The sequence below is a fragment of the Ipomoea nil genome, unplaced genomic scaffold (assembly GCF_001879475.1).
Source record: "Ipomoea nil cultivar Tokyo-kokei standard unplaced genomic scaffold, Asagao_1.1 scaffold1868, whole genome shotgun sequence".
Taxonomy (NCBI): domain Eukaryota; kingdom Viridiplantae; phylum Streptophyta; class Magnoliopsida; order Solanales; family Convolvulaceae; genus Ipomoea; species Ipomoea nil.
This window is the reverse complement of record NW_017618296.1, coordinates 1,145,684-1,168,465: the sequence shown is the minus strand read 5'-3', so window position 1 is coordinate 1,168,465 and position 22,782 is coordinate 1,145,684. Positions and strand designations below refer to the sequence as shown.

General features: G+C 36.0%; 1 long non-coding RNA gene across 1 annotated transcript; it reads right to left on the bottom strand.

Annotated features, from left to right (window-relative positions):
- Positions 1-13,301: 13,301 nt before the first annotated feature.
- Positions 13,302-20,063, bottom strand: LOC109193323. Its single transcript, XR_002056257.1, has 4 exons — positions 19,922-20,063; positions 18,794-18,899; positions 18,521-18,681; positions 13,302-13,321 (listed from the first exon to the last, which is right to left on the bottom strand). It is a non-coding gene; the product is annotated as an uncharacterized LOC109193323 (long non-coding RNA).
- Positions 20,064-22,782: the final 2,719 nt, after the last annotated feature.

The following is a 22,782-nucleotide window of genomic DNA, read 5'->3' as shown; positions in this document are numbered from 1 at the left end:
ACAGTGTGTATCTACATCTGGGGGACGATCACCGAGGCGTCCAATCCACTAACTCATAATCCAATGTACAGAGGTAGAGAAACAACAATCTCACCCAAGTGCCCCACATAAGGTACGTACCCAGTCTACAAAGGTTTAGTGGATTGTTGAAGTCGGAGAGCCACGCATGTAGAAGTCCAATGAAATCCCTTCAATTGGAGAGCTAACTCTGATGCAGTCCGCTTCAATGACGCAGTCCCACGTTGTTCCCACAACTGAGTGATCTTCGCGTCCTTTCGTTTAAGCAACGATCTTCTCAAGTTCTTCATAATAATCACCAAGAACTTATTGTCTTGAGAAGAGGCATGATAATCAAAGATATATGTTTCTGTGTAGCATAGAATGTTTTTGTCTTCTTAAACTCGTAACCCTAATTCTTGACCGAATAAGGATACTTATACTTCCTTGGTAAGAACACTCTCCAAAAATATCTTTGTTTGTATATGGTAGGACAAATTGTGAAGAATGCAATCTTAAAGATTCGGTCCATACCTTCCAAAACAGATCCGCTGATTTTCTTTCCACAAGTGTTTTCTCAAACCGCGTTCAACATTTTGGAAACATCTTCCTTTATCAGATCTTCAGTTTTAGTGCGTCTGTTGATGAACCTGATCAATCAGTCTTCTGTAACACTAAACAGCCACCAAGCTAAACCCTATCTTAGTTTGCCATAATAATATTGCCAATTATATGTTGGGGTTTTTTGGAGAAAATAAAAAAACTAACAATTCCATTTAGTGGCTTGCCTTCTACATTTAAAGAGCTTAATCATGATTTGTTTTCTTAAAATCTCAAGGCATTAAGTCAGAGGCCGATTCCTTGCTTCTAAAGACTAAAATCATTGAATTGAAGCATTCACAACTGTTATTTACCAACATATTACACTTGGTAATAAAAGCGAAATGAGATCTTGACCATTCACTAGGATTGTAACACCCCGAAATTTTTAAAACATTTTAATCTTACAAAATGAAAGCAATTCTATTAATCAGTCCTAAACAGAACATTCTAAACATAAGGGTCTGGGGTGTTATGTCATATCTGAGCTGGAGAACTCAGATGCACAGGCTACATTAACTAATTATCCTCAAATTACATCATCAAGGCACGCAGGCCGAAAGGAAAGACTAACTATCTAAGCCGAGGTCCTCTAGCGCGCTCCGGTAGCTAATCATCTGTGCCTGAAAGCCAAATATATCTGTTCAGCGAATAATGCTGATAACTTAGGTATATATATATATATATGTGTGTGTGTGTGTGTGTGTGTGTGTGTGTGTGTGTGTGTGTGTGTGTATGTGTATGTGTATGTGTATGTGTATGTGTACACGTACACATACACGTACACGTACACGTACACGTACACGTACACATACACATACACATACACATATACATATATATATATATATATAGACATATACATATATATATATATATATATATATATATATATATATATATATATATATATGTATGTATATATATATATATATATATATATATATGTATGTATATATATATATATATATATATATGTACATATACACATATACATACACACACACACACACACACACACACACACACACACACACACACACACACACACACATATATATATATATATATATATATATATATAGAAAACCATTTTGAAGCAGGAAGATATATACTTAGGAGACTCTAGCCTTAAAACCAGGAATAGACTCGACAAATAGGGATAAGCACATTCAACAGTTATAAACAAGCATATAAAGACATTATCATGTATCTTAAGGTCACAGGTTAATTTCACATCATTCAATCATCTTTATCATATAAGCACACTTTGGTGGCGCCACAGGACCAATCGCATGCACATACATGAGGGTTAGCGCATATAGCGCTAACACGACCCCGCAACACCCTGCTTCATACCGCAACATGAAGGGGTTGACCGTAGCCAACCGATGAATCGTAGCTCATTAAACCGTTGACGAGCTCAACGGTGGACCACAACCCTACACACCATTGGTAAGCCCAATCGGTGGGTCGTAGCCCAAAAGGATTGTCACTAACCGCAGCCAGGATTATGAACCGCAGCAAATGTAAAACCGTTGACGAGCTCAACGGTGGACCGTGGCCCTACAAACCGTTGGCGAGCCCAATCGGTGGACCACGGCCCCTTTGATGGATTGCGGCCCTACACACCGTTGGCGAGCCCAATCGGTGAACCGTAGCCCCTTTGGTGGACTGCAGCCATTCACACCGTTGGCGAGCCCAATAGGTGGACTGCAGCCCATGTAAGACCAATTTGACCGCAGCCAATATTGGGGAGTCATGCATGTATAACACATAGCAAGCACATGCAGCCCACATTAACACATTGGGAAAAGGGAGAAAACGTGTCATCCACATACTAGGAATAATCATAAGGGGTTCATGCATCTTTCACCTAGGTTAACGGGGTACCAATTCAACTAGCATATAATACACAAGACCATTTTATCTTACGAACGGTACCCGAAACATCAAACTAGACTTAGGCATGATAAACGGAGTCCGTTGGGACACCACGGGGTCGGGGAAACATCAAACGGGGAAACCAACATCCCGAGGTGGGGAAAAACTAGCGGGTGGCCGGCGGGTGGAGGACCACCCGCCGGCAGCGAGAAACCGGGCAGTGGGTAGGTGGCGGGTTCCCCTACCCCCCACTGACTCCTTTTCAATATTTGGGTCCCGGGATCTTTTGTGGAACCCGAAACCGTGTTTAGACACTTTTAAACACGAACGATGACACCACGTAGTCAAATAGTATATCAAAACCAAGAAGCATATATGACATATCCTAACATGACTCTAAACATAATCAACACCCGAACATGCGAAATCCCACCCAAATATATCAAGAACATCACAATACGAAATTCCCAATTTAACCTAGGGCTCTAATCATATAAGATCATACTTTATCTTTAAAATCAAGAACATCAAGATTCTTCAAGAACAACACACAATTATCAAGAACCTCTTATAATCATCAAGATTATCAAGATCAACACATAAGATCATCTTATCAATATCAAGATCATATCATAATCATCATAAACGATTTATCAAGACACAATGATAGAGAAGGAGCCAAAGAAGAAGATTATAGCAAAGAAAATTGGTTTTGTTGAGACATGGGTTACCTCTTAGCCTTAATTAAATTCCTTGGCTATTAAGGGGTATTTCTCTAAGATCTCCTCTTCTTGATTTCTCCTATGTTGGTGATAAGAGAATTCTTGGGAATTCTTGTGTGGTGATATCTATTGTGGTGTGTATTCTAGGTGCCTCCTATGTCCCTATTTATATATCTAAGAGTCCTAATTAGGGTCTGAATGGTATGGGTTTGCTAGTTCTATTTCTTATAGGACTAAGGGGTTGGTTTAGAGATAAGGGTCCATGGTCTATGGTGGACCCTTCTTAGTTAATTAATGGAATTTAATTCTCTTTTTAGGGTAAGTAATTAAATAATTAATTTGGGTTAGAGGTCGTAACACGGGGTGTTACAAGGATGCTTATCTGACAACCATTCAAAAGGAGTAAAAGACATTTTTATCCTAGACATATAGTGGGACGAACAATTTTAGTCCTCTTTAAAAAAATCAGACAATTTATGGACATTCTTATTTTAACGAGGACAATTGTGGTCCTCCGTCAATATTTCCGTTAGATGCTCCGTTTGAGTAGGGATAATTGCGTCTTTTCAACAAGAGAACCATTTTCTCTTTGTTTCTCTCTATTCACAGAAACAACAACAACAATGGCAGTCACAATACCACCCATCCTCAACCTTCTTTTTCCTTGCCAACAACAAACAAGTTTAATCCACCAACAACCCCCATCTCCTCCTTTATGCCCCTCACACACACACACACACACACTCTCTCTCTCTCTCTCGTCTCTCCCTCTTCTCAATGGTAAATCGACAGTAGCACAGCTCACCAACAGCTGCAACACGCCACCGGTGGCGTCTGGTTTTCCGGCGAAGCGGCAACAGGGTGCGGTAGTGGAGACGAGAGAAGTCCCTCTAGCAGCGACGAGCGAGCTCCGCTTCCCCTCTCTTTCTCTTCTTCTCGTCGACGGCGAAAACGACGGTCTTCCTCGACGAGCTTCGGCGACATTTGGTCCTTTCCAGCGTGTAGCAGATGTGGGGCGCTCCAGATCCGGCAATGACGACCTCTGTTTCTGACGGTGGCATTCTAGTTCAATTTTGTAGGCAAAAATCACCCCAAAGCTCCCGCCGTCGTCGTTGCTAGTTGCCCAGAACAAATTCTCTCCCATGGAGTTCACGGTCATCTTCAACATGCGAAAAATCCCAGATCCGAGCAGATGCGTTTCAAATCCCAGATCCGAACAGATCTAAGCCTCCGTCGCCGCCACCTCCTCTTTCTCCACCCTTCTCATCCCATCCTCCGCATGACCAATCTCTGCGACCGCCGCCGCTGCCACCACTCTCGTCCGCTCGCCCGCCTCCTCCATCCAGAAAACTTGGCCACAATCAAAACCCTAGCTTGTTGATTTTCTTTGCGATAGCTGTGAAGTCTCAGATCGATGTGAATTTGGGGAAGAAAATTGGATTGAGTTTGGGGAAGAAACAAACAAGAAGGGTTTGTTTGGGGAAGAAATCTAATCGGAAGTTAAACCCCTACCAAAACAAGCGAAATTGAAGGGTGAGTTCGCTGAGATCTCCAATTCTACAATGGATTTTCTTTTTTTCGTTTATTCAGTAGTCAGTACTCAGTAAGAGGGAAAAATAAGGAAGAAGGAAGGAGGAAGGAGGAAGGAGGTCTAACAAGATGAAATTACCCGTATCTAACGGGAATATTGACGGAGGACCAAAATTTTCCTCGTCACAATAAGAGTGTCCACAAATTGTCTAATTTTTTTAAGGAGGACAAAAATTGTCTGTGCCACTATAAGTCTAGGACCAAAAATGTCTTTTACTCCATTCAAAAGCCTTCACATCCAACTGCTCGATCTTTCTCTGCTAATTTAAAACTATTTACGGTAGTAGCTCTAGCTGCATCCCAAAGAGCATCTTTGATGGCTTTTCCTTAAAACCCAGCAACTTTCATGTTTCCATATTCCACAGTTGAATCCACAAATTTGTCAATGTCTATGTAATATTCTCTTCTTTCATTCTTCTCATACTCATTACAATAAGAAAGATTTTACAAAAAAATTATTTTCTAAAATTATTTTCTACACGTTATTGTACTATATATTAATCTAATGATATGAATATAAGAATGATTTTACAAAAAAAAAATGTAAAACAATCGTTATTGATAATTTAGATTAAAATTACAGGGCGTTATTTTACTATTAATCTAATGAATATAAGGAAGATTTTGCAAAAAATAATATAAAATAAAAAGAATTGGTTATTAATAATATATACTTCTATACTATTATAAACAAAATCTATCATTTTAATTTCCCGTCCAAACACTTAATAATAATAAGGTTAGCAGTAAAAAGAGAAAAATGAAAAATAATATGTAATTTGAGAAGCCATAATGTTCTAAAATTATATCTACGTGTTATTTTAGTATTAATCTAATTAATATGAATATAAGGAAGATTTTGAAAAAAAAAAAAAAGAATTGATTATTAATAATTTAGATTAAAATTACTGGCCGTTATTTTACTATTAATTAATATATATTGGGCGGGAAGTTAAAAGGGAGGATTTTGTTTTTAATAATAATAACAATATATATATATATATATATATATATATATATATATATATATATATATATATATATATAAATCAGTACTTGCCAACAATATATTGTTATACTTACTGAATAACAATATATAAGTATAGCTCAAGATTTTGCAATAATTAATTATCAAATAATTAAATTAATGATATATAAATGGATCCAACAATATTAAACAATTGGTGTTAATTAAAGCAGATTATCTACATATGGCATTTATAGACTTATTTTAGAACAATATATCGTAAGCTCGCCAAACACTTTGTGCTCAGGTGGCATGTAGTGACATCTCTCATGTGGGTGGTCATGACTCTTTGTGTAACACCCCCCCCCCCCCAAACACGAACTATATAAAAGGCCTTAACACCTGCAGATCATACAACAAAACTAGCACAGCGGAAGATAAAACAAAAACTGGATAAAAGAAATCCAAACGGGGTGTTATGCCACGACTACCAAACACGGTAAACGCTACGGCGATCAATCTGCAAGTGTATACATCTATCCCAAAAGGTAACAGTCTAAAGCTACAACGACACACAGGCCACAAAGCAAAGGTAGAGACACTAGACTACCGGCCACTAACATCGCGCTCGTTTAGACATCACCTAAAAGACACAAAGATAAACATTGGGACGACGCCCGGTCAGCGATAATGCTGGTAACCCACCAATACCTGTTAAGTATCATAAATAGGTAGGGTATATTAAAAATCATTTCGAAACGGAATACATATATATAAGTGTAAAATCAAGAGTAAACACCAACTCAAGACTCAACACTCATCAATAAACACCACGGGAACACATCCCAAGACCACAACGAATAACGACACCACAAGGATAAAGACACGACAAACGGCAACACATGCCTTTGTGACTACACACGTCACAAGAGAGAACACACAACCACGGCTACACAAGCCCTCGTGACATCACCCGCCACGAGTTGATATGCCTTCCTTATGCCCTGTTCCAACCTTATGGCTACCCCCAACCTTATAACTAGTTCCAACCTTTACCTCCAAGACCCCTGTACATACAGTCCAACCTTATTCCCCCGGGAATCGTCATTCCCCCTCCAACTGTCCCTCCAACAAAGCCACCGATTTCATAGTACACGAGGTACCGTACACGCACATGGCACACATGCCCGGATAACACCTGCTATCCCCCAAAAACGTGAACCTTACACAAAGGTCACAGCTCCATAATCACGCCACGGCCACCACGAGGACCGCTGCAATACCTTGGTGACTAGTGTCCCATACCACTAATCGTGCAATCCAGGTAAAGCCACACACGCACCACAACTCAACAAGAGTCAATCAACGGATCACAATGAAAGTATGAAACATACTCAATCAAGGAACGGGTCACAGCCCAACAACAATAACGATGAATAACACAAGTTATCATCAACCAAACGGAAGGTACAAACCACACACACGCTAGCATTAAGACAACAAACAAGCATGCTTATCAACGGGGAAACTCAAGATAATTCCGAGGAACACACAAGATACCTCACGGTCCAACGAAACACAATGTTGAACACTTAGCACGATTCAATACACCAAAGTCCTACATGGATACCTACCATATAGTTCTAGACATACGAAACATCAAGAAAACACTCAAATAGTTCCACAAAAGAACATCGGGAAGTCAAAAGACCAAATACCGAGCCAAACGAATCACGGGGAACAAATCCCATCACAACACCAACCATGTACCCGCGGGTGGACCCACGGGTAGTGCCCCACCCGTGGTTCCGCCCGCGGGAACATCATCCCACAAGGCCATGTACCCGCGGGTAGGCCGGCGGGTGGTGCCCCGCCCGCGGGTACGATACACACTTGTACCACAACAAATCCCTTCGGGGATTTTCTTCTCCAAACACAAATTCAAGTCCAAAACATGTCAAATCTCACCCATTACAACAAAATGACTTGAATCATGGAAAATGCCAAGCAATGGCACAAAGGAACCCTAAACACAAGCTCTAGATATGCAATATCACAAGACAAATGCATAAACCCTCACATTTCATAGCAAAGCACAAGTAGAATCCAAGAAATCACATATAGGTAAGCAAAATATGTTTTAGTAGAGCATGGGTTACCTCTTGTAGACCAAAAGACTTCACTTTTACCCTCAACAAGCTCCTTACAAGGCTTACTTTCCAAACCCACTTCAAGATCAAACCAAAAGATCATAAAGATCCTACCTTTAAGAAAAAGACAACTAAGATAGAACCAAAAAGACAAGATAGACTTAGATCTTACCCTCCTAGATGCCCAAATAAGTGAAAGGTTGAACCTTGGAAGCAAATCTTGGAATCTTGACAAGGGTCTCAACTTGGCTTGGAGAATAAGCTACACTTCTTTTCTAGAGAGAAGGTAGAGCTAATTTCTAGGAATTGTAAGGAATGAAATGAAGAAGTCTTCTAGGTTAGGTTACAATACTAACTCTTGGTGAAAAGTCAAGAATACCTTTACTAAGCTTTAGAAAGTGTAAGGAACAAGGGAACTCCCCTCAAAGCTCAAGGTACAACACAACTTAAAGATTGACTAGTCAAATACTAGTCCTTGAGTATTAAAAATCAGGATTTTAGGAATTAATTCCTCAAATGAAATATGATTAATTACTCAATTAATCCATGGATTGAATGTGGATTTTTGGGGGGTCACACTTTGTGTGTATAGACTTTTAATAAAATAAAAAAAAAATGTGTGTGTCAACGGTGCCCATGTGTCAATCTGTCCGTTGTAGCAAACATACTAGGTTGGCCATGCCAGCCCAAATAGGTAGAGCCTAGATTGGACTTCGGGCTAATTCGTCCGTTTGACATTTCTAAACTGACATGGTAACCAATGAATTGAAAAAGATTTATTTATTCACTATATGGAAATAAATTTTTATCCTAATTTAATTTGGTCAATTCGTTAATATTAGAGGAATATCAAAATTTGTAATACTTATCTGGAGATATTTTTTCCTAATTTGAAATAATCTCTATGTTTAATTTATTATAACATGTTTTAAGGAAATCTATATCTATCTATATATATATAAAAATAAAATCCTCCTTCTAACATTTTCCCGCTCAAACTCATTATATTAATTATGGTAATAGAATTAATTAATCATTGAATAATATGGCAAAAAACGGAATATTGCATAAAGTATCATAATATAGAATAATTAATTAGAATAATATTATTATGGTAATACACAAAATTATGGTCATTATATATTTAATCCAATTATTCCAATATCAGGTAGTTATAGCATATATATGGGTATTACCGTGTATATAAAATATATAGGTAGTACCGTGTATATTAATCTACATTTCACATATCATCCGTGTATATAAAATATAGGTAATGATTAGGTAGTAGTGCATGACTAATTACCTTAATTAAATATAAATTAGGTTACTATAAATCTGTGCATAGCATATATTAGATTATATTGCATATTTACCATATATGCATATTAGGATGGTATATTAAGCAGAGTAATAGGTGTAGTATTTATTAGAAGTTATTTTAGTAAAAATAATTTATTTTATTAATTAACCATATATATTTTCGTAAAATTAGCAATCAATTATTATTACATATTATATATTCCGCAATTCTCTTCTCCCACCTCCACTCTATCCTATGCGCAAAGCTCAAGCGCTTATGTCTGTTGTACATCAACCACTAGCGGACGCCGTAGATTTTTAATTCTACTATCATTTTGTGTATGTCTTATGCGACGTCGTTCCTTCTGCTCCATAGTTTTTCTGGCTTTAATTCATCTTGCTTTTAACGTTGCAGCAGATGACGAATTGTAAGGAGAGAAACAAAGGTTGATCTGTGATTTCCACGGGTGAGTTTTTCATTATCTTAGTTTTTTTTTTTCTTTGTGGGTTTTGTGTGTTTTTTCCCTTAGATTTCTTCTACTATCATTTCGTGTATATCTTGTGCGACGTCGTTCTTTCTGCGCCATAGTTTTTATGCATTTAATTCATCTTGCTTTTAGCGTTGCAGCAGATGACAGAGTTGTATGGGGAGAGACAAAGGTTGATATGCAATTTGCATGGGTGAGGTTTTTATTATTTTAGTCTTTTATTTTCCGTTTTGGGTTTTGTGTGTTTTTTTGTGCATTTTCTGATTTTTAAACAAGAAAAGTTGTTCATAAGAAAAAACAATTTTTTTTTTGTTTATTTGTGGAAAAGATACGGATCTAGAAAGATCGATCGGGAAACAGTAGAGTTCTTTGCTCATCAAATCGAAAAAATTTTGAGAGTGACGGATTCTCTCTATATGTAAACATATAGAGAGGGAAGCATGATAGGATCGGAATATTCAGAAGAAGGTGGTGGAAAGTTGTTCCTCTTCATCAGATGAATATACTTCTTCTAATTCTGATGAAGAATTAAAGGTCGGTTGATTAAAATATCTCTGTATGTGCATGCTTGAAAGTACCATTTACTGTTGTATGCTTTTATTGACATAAATTTAATTTCCTGTCATTAGATTCTTATAAAAATCATTATTCTTATTTTTTTTTTTTTTTTTGCTTTTGTTTTTAGAGTATGGATAATTTGTTTCATTCAATGTTTAAAAAAAAAAAAAAAATTGTGAGTTGTGCTTTAAGTAGTGATAGGTATTTAATGGTGTTTTTATTGTTGTCAAAAACTCGCTCTTAAAACTATAGTTGCACCTAAGAAATCAGTTTGACAAATCTAAAATCTTGTGTGTTATGCATGAATGATTTTATTTTTATTAATAGCATATATTATGATATGATTAATATTATTAAAGTAAGAAATTTATATATGATAAATTACTAAATATAAGTATGGTAACATTTATTTAAATTTGAGAAAAGGGTCAAATAAGCCCCTAAACTTCACCTTAAAGGTCAATTAGGCCCCTCAACATTAAAAAAAGGTCAATTAAACACTCAAACATATTAAATTTAGTCAATTAAACCCAAAAACCGGTAAATGACCTGTTATTACAGGTCATTTTAATTCCGGCGACGGATTCCGGCCATCGGGGACAATTTCCGGCCACCGACGAGATTTTCCGGCGACCGGCAAGATTTTCCGGCCGTTCGGTCGTCTTCCACTGGAGAAGACGACCGGACGGCCGCCTTCTCCAGGCAGGCGGCCGTCCGCCGCCTTCTCCAGTGGAGAAGACGACCAGATCTGGTCATCTTCTCCATTGGAGAAGATGACCAGATCTGGTCATCTTCTCCATTGGAGATGACGACCGGACGGTCGTCTTCTCCTGTGGAAGACGGCCGGAAAATCTCTCCGGCCGCCGGAAATTGTTGCCGCCTGCCGGAAATTGTCACCGGTGGCCGGAATTAGTCACCGGTGGCCGGAATCCGTTGCCGGAATTAAAATGACCTGTAATAACAGGTCATTTATCAATTTTTGGGCTTAATTGACCCAATTTAACTTGTTTGAGTGTTTAATTGACCTTTTTTAATGTTGAGGGGGCTAATTGACCTTTAAGGTAAAGTTTAGGGGCTTATTTGACCCTTTTCTCTTTAAATTTTAATGAAATTAAAATATAATCCTCATATGTGGTGTCCCGCCCAAACTTTTATTAATATAAAGTTATTTTTGTCCCTAACTTTTTTCCAACTTTATTTAGTTATTTGACTATTCTTGCCATTTTAGGACTTTCTGGATTGAGAGGTGGTTGAAAGTACTATTGGAACTTTGGAGCGTAACAAGCAATGTGATGCTAAGGATGGTAGATCTGTTAACTAATTGACTAATTGATATGTATTTAAAAAGAATAACTGACTAAGAATAAAAATTGCACGGAAATTAAGTCAATTGAAAAAGGAAATGAATGTTAATAATTGATTGAAAATTAAAAATGATCCAAAATTAACTGAAATAAAGAAGGAAATGGTCAAACTGTCCAAACAATAATATATATAAATTGGAAAAGGAATCTGTTTTTAATATTTGACTGGAAATATTAAAAAATAATTTGTTATTAATAATTTAACTAATTAATATGAATTAAAAAAAATAATTGATTGAGAATAAAAATGACACAAAAATTAGGCCAATTGAAAAAAAAAAAAAAAACTAATATTAATACTTGATTACAAATTAAAAATATCCTAAATTGACTCCCATGGAAAAAGAAATACCCAGAGTCCTAGACCACTCAAACAATAGTATAGATAAATTGAAAAAGATATCCGTTATTAATAATTGATGACTGGAAATATTAAAAAAATAATCTGTTATTAATAATTAACTAATTGATATGTAGTAACAAAAAAATAATTGATTGAGATCAACATTTGATACGAAAATTAGGCCAATTAAAAAAGGAAATAAATAATAATTTTTTGAAAGGGGAAATAAATAATAATAATAATAATAGATTAAAAATTAAAAATTAAAAATTAAAAATGATCACCGATTAACTATTTCGAATAGGAAACTAATTAACTATAATATAGGTATTATATGGGATACATATGAATCCGAGCTCATTGATTTCTCATATGCAAATTATATCATGCACCGGGTGCATAATTGATTATGCACCGCGCATCAAAACGACGTCGTTTTATTTAATGAAAAGAAACAGAATCTTCGCAAAAAATAACTTTGTTCTTCAGTTTCATTTTTGTATACACTGCAGTTTCAATTCAACACAACTACAGTTTCGTTTCGATATAACTACAGTTTCATTCAATATTTAAACACTCAACTATGTGAAAATGTTATTTAATTTTATTTTATAGACGCTATAGTTTCATTAAAACACAACTACATGATCATTTCAATATAATTACAGCTTCATTGTACAATATACACTCAAATATGTGAAATGTCCAGTTTTCAATTTATATATACAAATGTCGTCTACAAATAGGTTTCAATAATGTGTAAATATAACCGGTGATATTATGTTTTTTAATGGAAAAATTGCTATATATCTAGACAAAAAATATATTTTCCATACAAATGAATTATGATATCAATTCATTCCTATAACTGAGTTGCTAGAGAACGGGCACATTTGCCTAATTTATAAAAATACTGAACAATGATAAATAAAATTTCCAAAGTTACAACACTGCATGCGTACGTCTACACATTAGCTATTAATTTGAGCAATTATTTGCTCAAATTCAAGCATTGGTAACATAAAAACACATAAACGATCCAAACTATACATTCAATTGCACTATATAATATTTGATGTTCTAATTTAAATAATTATATATCGATCCAAATATTCTTAATATATTATAACAAATCCATTCCGTGCATCGCACGGGCGCAAATACTAGTGTAATTATATAGAAAATGTATTTGCAACGTCAAACACACATACAAGAAGCAGCAATCCTTATTTGTACGCTATATGGAAATAAAATTTTGTCCGGATAACATTTATCCTAATTTGATTTGGTCAATTCGCTAATATTAGAGGAATATCTAAATTTGTAATTTTGTAATAATTAATTGAAGATATTAACCTAATCTGAAATAATCTCCACCTTTATTATAAGGTGTGAAAGTAGCTTTTAAGGAAATATAATTATATAGAAAATGAATTTGGAACATCAAACGACACAAACACACCTATAAAAAGCGGCAATCCTTAAAATGAATTATTATATTTGTGATCGTACATAGAGTTGAGTTTATAGGATAACAAGATGAATTCTGGTAGAGTTTGCTTTTTCATGCTTCTTGTTGTCATTGGCCTCTCTATTGCGTCAAACACAGGTATGAGCATCTTAAAAGTTTGAGTAAAAAATGGCTTTATTTTTCAACCATGCTATCCGGTTTTTGAGTTGATATTGGATTATATGTTTTTGTTTTTGGTTTCATGATCTGATCTATGCGGCGAGATAGTAGTGGCAGATGACTTTTGCATTGATACGTGCGTATTGCCTGGTGGAATAGAGACATGCATTTCATTGTGCGTCGCTAGGCGTTTCAACAACGGTATATGCTATAAACAACCAGATGGGGAGATCCTTTGCTGCTGCAAGAAATGAAGACTGTACTCAATATTAATTACCTATTTTAATTTCTTACGTTATTCATCACATTTCCATTCATTATAATGCATTTTAAACTATTTTGGAATGCATCTCAGCTCGTCTTGGCTTCAAATATGCTAATAATAATATAATCATTTTGGCTCACTAAAACTTATTTGCAGTGTGATGGATATATATATATATATATATATATAGGCTTCGAATCCGGTGCACCCCTATTATAGATGAAATCATGAGATCTCCTAATAGCCATTGATTCATTCTTCATGAATGGTGGAGATTAGAAGAGAATATTCAATTAAATAAGGATATATTGAAACCAAAAGGGTTAAATAGTAATTGTAGTTATTTGTTTAATTATGGATAGATTTGAATTGGAATCTTTTAGATTATTTTTAGGAGAATATGAATGGAAATGGATATTAATAATTATTTGACGACCTGTGTTGATCCCTTAACGCACCACTGGGAGTGTATACCTGAACCGGGAGGTAGTAGCGCAGATCAAGAATAAGGAATGACATCTAGCAACTCCGGTATGTGCATTACTTTTTTTCGGTCTGTGCATTTTTCAAGTTTCATTTTTTGTCGTGATTGTTCAGAATACATCGTAATACAAAGAACATAGAATGGGACGTGTGTGCGTGAGTAACCTATTTGTTAGAGTACGGTAGGACACATAATGTTTAAAGAGGTATTGGTAATGTAAATTATAGATTGTGATGTTGGATGATAAGATGAACATAGGTAGATGCATATTTGTCAACAGGCGTGTGCATTACTTTTTTCCGCTCTGTGCATTTTTTTTTTTTGTCGTGTTTGTTTAGAATGCATCATAATACAAACAACGTAGAATGTGACGTGTGTGCGTGAGTAACCTATTTGTTAGAGTGCGGTAGGACACAGAATGTTTAAAGAGGTAGTGGTAACGTAAATTATAGATTGTGATGTTGGATGATAAGACGAACATAGGTAGGTGCATATTTGTCAACAGCGTGTGCGCATGAGGCGGTTTTTTTTAGTGGCGTATTTGTTTTTTGGGTGAGGGAAGTAAATGACATTGGTGTTTTGGGGTGTTTGGTTATGGAACGTGCGTAAACATGATTCGGCCGGAATGAATGGTATGGGGTAGACTGTGCAGGAGTAAGGGGCGTTTGGTTTTTTGGACTATGATGCATATTATGAAAGTAGTTTGTGCATAGTAATTGACCGGCGTGTGCGTATGGGTGGTTGTGTGTGCATTTTAGTAATGGAAGCGTGTGCGTTTGGCTGAACGGAATGGTGGGTGTGAGTAGCGTGAAATGCAATGCTGTGCATTGGAAGGGCGGCGTGTGATTAGTTAGAGGTTAAAATGTCTATCGCACGTTTATTTTGAAAATAAATCAGAAATTAAATTACAATTAAATTCAAATACACACTGTTAAACAACACAGCAATCTGCACAGACTGGTTGCCCTATACTCACATACATTTGTTTTTTATATTATCACAACCTATCAAGACGAAGATAATTGAGATTAGGCAATTCATGATCAACTAATAACAATACCAGTGTCCACACTAGCTACCACTAAACATTAGTACAAACCATGTGATTAGGTATATGATAAAAAATGCATTTCTCCAAAAACAGTAATATGCACATGCTGGTTGCCTTATATGCACATAACAAAACACAAAAACCACACCACGCACATCATGCAAGCGTTAAATCACTTAATTGGATTGACGAGATGCTTAGGGGACGCACGAATCTTAAGGGGGGGGGGGGGCGGGGGGGGGGAGGGATAATGCATCATCAACTACGTCAATGCCAACTCCAACTCAATAACCGTCTTCCTTTGGCAACCATTAAACCGCTTCATCGGTTTCACCAGATGCTCCGGGGCAGCGCGAATCTTCAGAGGGGGGAATATTGCCTCATCAACTTCATCGGGCTCAACCCTGAGCCATCTGAATCCGTGGCTGGTTGTGCGGGCTGAGGCGGCACTTGGGCACCATCGGGATGTGGCAAAGCTGCCACCACATCGCCAGCACCGACCAGCTAACCACAACAACAACTACCAGCTCAACCACAAAATCACCTGGGGATGGCAAATATTAATCACAAAAACCAAACAAAAAAAAGAACAAAGAAATACAACTGCATGACAGCATAGAACTGATAGAATAAGGACATACGCACAAACCCACAACCAATAACACACACACCTGATTTCACAAACCACGCAAAGACCGCCAAACATTAAAACATACTAAAGTCATATCTAACTCTCTGGTCTCTTTATCTTTTCATCATTTACTCAGAAATAAAACCTTTTGAGATAACAAAGGAAAAAACATGAAGACTGCCAAAGATCAGAAACACTAATTTTTGAGATTCAGAATGCTACTAATCAGTTAAAGAAACAAGATCAATGCAACACTATATTATTGAAGCGGTATGAAGAGCACAGGTAAGGTTTTTAATCATATCATTATCTTTTTCTTTATGATCTGGTGAACCATCACATAAGCCTTCAACTTATGATCTAATTAAGCACTCAAGCACCATATTTAGAAGAAAGAATTAATTGACAATTTAATCAAGATCATCTACTCGTTCAGGTCAAGAATAGCAAAATCCACCAAAATATACACTGCCATTTCCGCAAAAAAGGAATTTCGAAACCGAGCACATCTCGATCAAAACAAAAACACGAAGTGGCATTTCTCAACAAACTAATACACACAAACCACTACCCGTAGCCGCTGTACCCCCCGAACTCCCAACAAATAATAAATAAATTAATAAACACGCACCGACCCAATACCAGTAGCGCACCAACCTAAATGTAAAAAACAAAACAAAAAAAAAACTAGTGCCAATTAGCAACTAAATTTCACCCAAACTTGCACAAGGTAACATACTACTACGCACGAACCACCACACCTAACTACGCAGCCCCAAAAAATCCAAAATAATAATAATAATAATAATAATAATAATAATAATAATAATAAACACGCACCGACTCAATACCAGTGGCGCACCAACATAAATGCTTAACCGACAACAAAACCAGCAATAACAAATACCAACAACATTTAACCTAACCATATGGATGAAACACACAACCACCCTCAAGAAAGCAGGATATAATTATAACAACCATAAATAGGAACATCAGGTAACTGTTCAAACAAAATTCAACCTTGAAAAAACAGTAAAGCATCACAATGTTCAGATCAACTCTACACAGACACACACAAATAAAGCCTATAAATTTCTGCAAGAAAAACCTAATAAAAGAAATTGGTATTACTAACTTTGTTGTACATGTTTGATCTTGATGCAACCCACCCAAGAACAAATAACAAAGAATATAGGGACAGGGTGTAGGAGTTTACAGAGAAATAATTCATTTACTCTCTGAATAAATGAACACTGCAAGATATTTTTTGTCCTTAGTTTCCTGTCAATATTAAGAGTTTAACAGAGAGAAATAGGAAATAATTGGACTTGCAAAAAGAAAAGAAAAAACAAACACAAGTTACAGACCCAAAAATTTTCACACACCACCCCACAGAGAGCCAGAGAGGGGAGTTCAAGATTAAGGAAACAACAAGAATTGCCTCAACAGATATAATCTTTTCATGAAAGGAAAAGTATGGAATTTAGATCAGGAAAAAAAAAAAGCTGACTTACAACCACATCCGCCGCCCCCAACACCACATCAGGAAAACCCTTATGTTAAGAAAAAACCCAACACCACCAGAACACCCATATCAAAAAAAAATAATAAATAAATAAAATAAAAACGAAACCCTAACCCAGAAATCGTACACCCCTCACAACCACATCTGCCGCCCCCCAACCCCAAACCCAACCGATTGCACGAACACCACCCCTGTGAAAACCCAAAAAAAAAAAAAAAAAAAAAAAAAAAACTACCCAAACGAACAAGACAACAAACGAAATCCCACCCCAAACCCCCTACTGAATCGAACCACAAACCCACTCCCCCTGGCCACACAAACATAAAAACAAAAACCCACCTAAAACTAAGAAGAAATAAGCAAAGGTGAAGAAATTACCTTGAGCAGCACCGGACGAAGAACCCTTCAGATGCTTCGACCGCCTGGACGAAGAGCCGGTCATGGAGAAACAAGAATTGCATCGACGAGATGAAGGAATGAAGATTGATTCCAGAGTTCTTCTCTGCCGCGATGCTTCCGAGGAGAGGAGAGTGTGTGACTCCAAATAAACCACACACATAAGGAAACACACTAGTGCAGAATCAATTTTAAACGGAAAGAAAATAAATGCATATCGGAAATTACAGCCTTACCCCCAATAGTATATCAGAATGGGTTTAATTACAACATCATCTGAAGCGTTAAAAAATTAAAATCAACAATCAGGGAGTGTGCTCACGGGCTCGGCTGACTAGGGGGTGTGCACCGGATTCAAAATCTATATATATATATATATATATATATATATATATATATATATATATATATATATATATATATATATATATATATATATTAAAAGTTAACGCCCTAAATTCAAGTGCCTAATCAAAAATCAAAATCCCACATAATATTAATTAAGGGCCAAATTTATCCTAGTAGAAGTCAAAACTTTTTTCAAAATAGGCCTATTTCCAAGAGATATACTAAAGGGGGTGGAGGTGGGCCGTGGGGGTGACACTCACTTTGACCCATGGATGATAAGTGCAAGATCCTTGGTCATCTTTCCAGACTCCACAGCACCAATGCAAGCTGCTTCAAGCTTCTCGGTGAAATCCGAGAGTCTATCGTTGTTGTCCAACTTAGCCCTATTTGCATAATATTACAATCGTTAACTGCGTTATATATGTAGTGAGCAAAGCAATTAGTAGACAAACTCTATGCACATGTGTAAGCTTGGAAAATCGAAGAATGTTGTACCTGTGAGCAAGTCCTCGTGTCCAAGCAAAGATGGAGGCAAGTTTGGCATCCACCGTATAGTGGTGAACCACATAAGGTTTCTGCAAAGGCCCTAGGTTGCAAAGACCTGCCAAAAAACGGATAAATTCTTTGAGCAATTATTATTTGTTATAAGTGAGATTATATTGCCATTTCAGAAACAGTATGACCAACAGCAGAGTCTGTGAAGACTAAACGTTAAAACTCTATAAAGTTTCTAGAATAAATGCAAAAGGAGCAGAGAAGAACCAGATAATGAGACGGCAAACAAACACAATTTTGAAATTAAGAGAAAACAACAAAGGATTCCTGCAAAGAAAAAATGTTATATTTCCAAGTAAAAGCTGTTTAAGGATTTGAGACTACAATTAAAAAATGAGAACAATGCTAGAGCTAAATATATTTCCAAAATTTTATGAACAGCTTCTATCTCACTCTTCAAAGAATCCATCTTCAAAGAGAGAAAATATAAACCAGTATTATACAAGATTAAAGCAAGCTGGGTATCAAAAAAACTTTTGATTATTTTGTCCTGTCCTTTTAATTCCGATAAAAGGGAGGAAAAATAACATAAGAAGGGGAAAAGCCAAAGAGGGTATACTTAGATTAAAAGAGCTGACAGATAAGAAATCCATAGACAGAGGTATCCATTGACAGGAGTATTAGCTAAATAGAGTAAGAAAGGGAAAGAGATACACATAAAAGGAAAAAATTGTACAGTCAAAGCACACCCACTCTAAGAAAGAATAAAAGGAAAGAGAAAAGGTTTGTTTAGGCATCCTAACAGGAGTAGGGTGTTGACTTTCTAGTGAGATAACTTATGTGTAAACAAACAAATCAGTTATCAGTGTCCATAAAATATCTGCATTAGCTGTGATATATAGTGTTTCACTATTTCCCTCTAAATGAAATTCTTACTCTTTATATTATAAGAAAATGTTATCTTCACTAATCACATGAATGAACAACTTTCTATTCAAAACTTTTGAATTATCAAAGTATGTAGGTGTAAAGTAGACGCATACATACATGTGTCATTGTGCCAAACATAATTTGTGTGCTAGATGTGAAAGCAAACCTGTGGTTTTAAGATGGTGTCCAGAGATATACCTGACCACCGATGGTAGCACCAGCAAGCATCCCGACCTCATACTGGTGTGCATCAAAGCGCCATTGGATAGCAGGCATGTGTACACTTTGTAATTTCGAAACAATTCTCTTTTGTCTATTGAAATCATGTCAACTCCCCTTTGCAAGTTGCGAATGAATACATAGGAATCATCCTAACCCCATATAGCCCTGCTTCCCAAAAAAAAAAAAAAAAATCAGAACGAAAAAACGAATGGTGTTAATTCCAAACAGCAATGCATCCCAATTTAACAAACAAAACATGGAAAATCACAAATACATACCCAATCAGATTAAACAATTTATCATGCGCGTACATGAATACAAATAACTGATGCATATATTCACCGAAATCAAAGCATACTTTAGTCATGAGAGGTTTAATATAGTTCTCTGCTGCTTCTTGAAATTTATCACCCCTGAGAAAATCAAGAGGAATTTTCTGTAAAATGAGAAATATCACAAAATATAAAACATGTACAGGTTATAATAGTTCAAAAGAAAACAAAAAGTTTACAAAATAATATGAATTCTAGTGTTAGAAAACTGATATGTTATTGAACTTGACGAAGTGGAATCAATCATGGAAGGATGTATGAAGTTAGGTACATAGATACCTACACATATCCTTATGTAACCTAGGACTATTTGAAAGTGAAGGTCAATGCCCTAACAATAGATTAAGAAATAAAGAACCTTAAATGTATGTAACAACCTGTTTTTGCTGCCTGCTGAGAGAGTGAGGGGCGACCGGCGACCTGGTGCGACTGCTGCGACTGTGAAGGCGGAGGGCTGCTGCGAATGTTGAGGGCTGCTGGGCGCTGACTGCTGCAACTGCCGGACTGGACTAGCGACCTGGCGTCTGGGCGGTTTGTCGACTGGCTGTGGCAGAGGCGGAGGCGGAGGCGGGCGGAATGGCGGTGGCGAAGGCGAAGAAATCGCGAAGAGAAATCAATCTAGGGTTAGTGTTGGAGAGTGTTGGGCTCTTGGCTGTCATCTGATGCTGTTGACCATGTCTTTTTGTTTTTGAAAAGCTGACTATGTCTTTAATAGACTTTTTTTTTTTCTTTTTAAAGTATGTCTTTCTAAACATTTAAACTGTAGAAAAAAATATTTCCGACAACTTGTGTGGTCGCAACAACATTTTAATTTAAAAAATTACATTTGGACGAAATATTTCCGACCACGATTTAAATAGTGATCAGAAATACCGATCACTTTCCGACCACTCTAACTATCCGTCGAAAAAATTTAAAAAACTCACTTTTTACGACCAACTTTTTTGGTGGTCGGAATGAGGTCGGAAAAACACTAATTTCCAGCAGTGAGGTAAGTTAACAACAAAATAAACTCATTTCTGTATGCATATCTTATTTTTATCTTCTTTAATTTATAAGGGTGAATTGAAAACCTCTTGGTCTGAAAATATGCACCCACCAATCCTCAAGATAAACTGCACCACATGATTTAGAAGACCATGGAAATAGGTACCATGATGCTGCCTAAAAACGTAACCTCCAGTCTAGCTCGGTAGGCACTGCAAGGTTGGGAAAGCGCAAGTCTTAGGTCGGTCAGGCTCAGCTTGCTCAAGGGGGGGCCGTTACCGACCACCATGCATGCACAGTATTTGAGGAATAATCCCCATCACAACCCATAATCCTAAACATAAAAATTAAAAACAATTTATATATATATATATATATATATATATATATATATATATATATATATATACATATATATACATATTAATTTATGTTAAGTTTTCTTTTAAATTTAGCTTTACACGTTTATATATTTATTTTCAACTATTTAACTTAAGAGTTTTTACAAGAAAATAATGAAGAAATCGAATATTTATTAATGTAATACAATTAATAAGAATAAGTTTACAAATTGAACCTACAAACTGCTAAGTACTTTTTTTCAATTTGAAACAAATAAAATGTTACAGCTTTAAAATATTTTAAGGTAGTAATTAACTAATTATTATGTAATTAGTATGCTAGGTAGACAATCCTCACGTTTTTACAAGATGACCATGTTCTCATTTGATTCTGCCTGTGTGTGTATATTCTTTTAAAAATGTACGTGTCAATAATGTCTATAAGCTAAAATTTAAAGTCCAGTCTTATCCGTAGTAACGTAAAATGGGCTAGGCCCAATCCTTCTATTGTAGCAAATAGACTAGGCTGGCCATGCCAACCCAAATGGGTCGAGTCTGGATTGGACTTTGGGCTAATTTGTCCATTTGACATTTCTAATCTAACATGACTATATAGATTTTTTTTTTCTAATGTGGGGTAAGTCGCTTAATTCATGGTAACAAATGAATTAAAAAAAGTTTTATTTATATGCTATATGGTAACAAATTTTTGTCCCTATATCTTTATCCTAATTTTATTTGCTCAATTCGCTAATATTAAATGCATATAATTAGTAATTTTGTAATAATTGTTTGGAGATATTTTTCTAATTTGGAATAATCTCCACGTTTATTATAACGTGCGAAAGTAGATTTTTAAAGAAATGTAATTATATAGAAAATGTATATGCAACGTCAAACGACACAAACACACATATAAAAAGCGGCAATCCTAAAAATGAATTATTTGTTATTGTATGGTAGAATTGAGTTTATAGGATCAAAAAAAGGCTTTTCGTAGAGTTTGCTTTTTCATGCTTCTTGCTGTCATTGGTCTCTCTATTGCGTCTAACATAGGTATCAATATGTTCTCTCATCTCTTAAATTTTCAATAAAAGATTTATTTATATGCTATATGGTAACAAATTATTGTCCCTATAACTTTATCCTAATTTTATTTGGTCAATTCGCTAATATT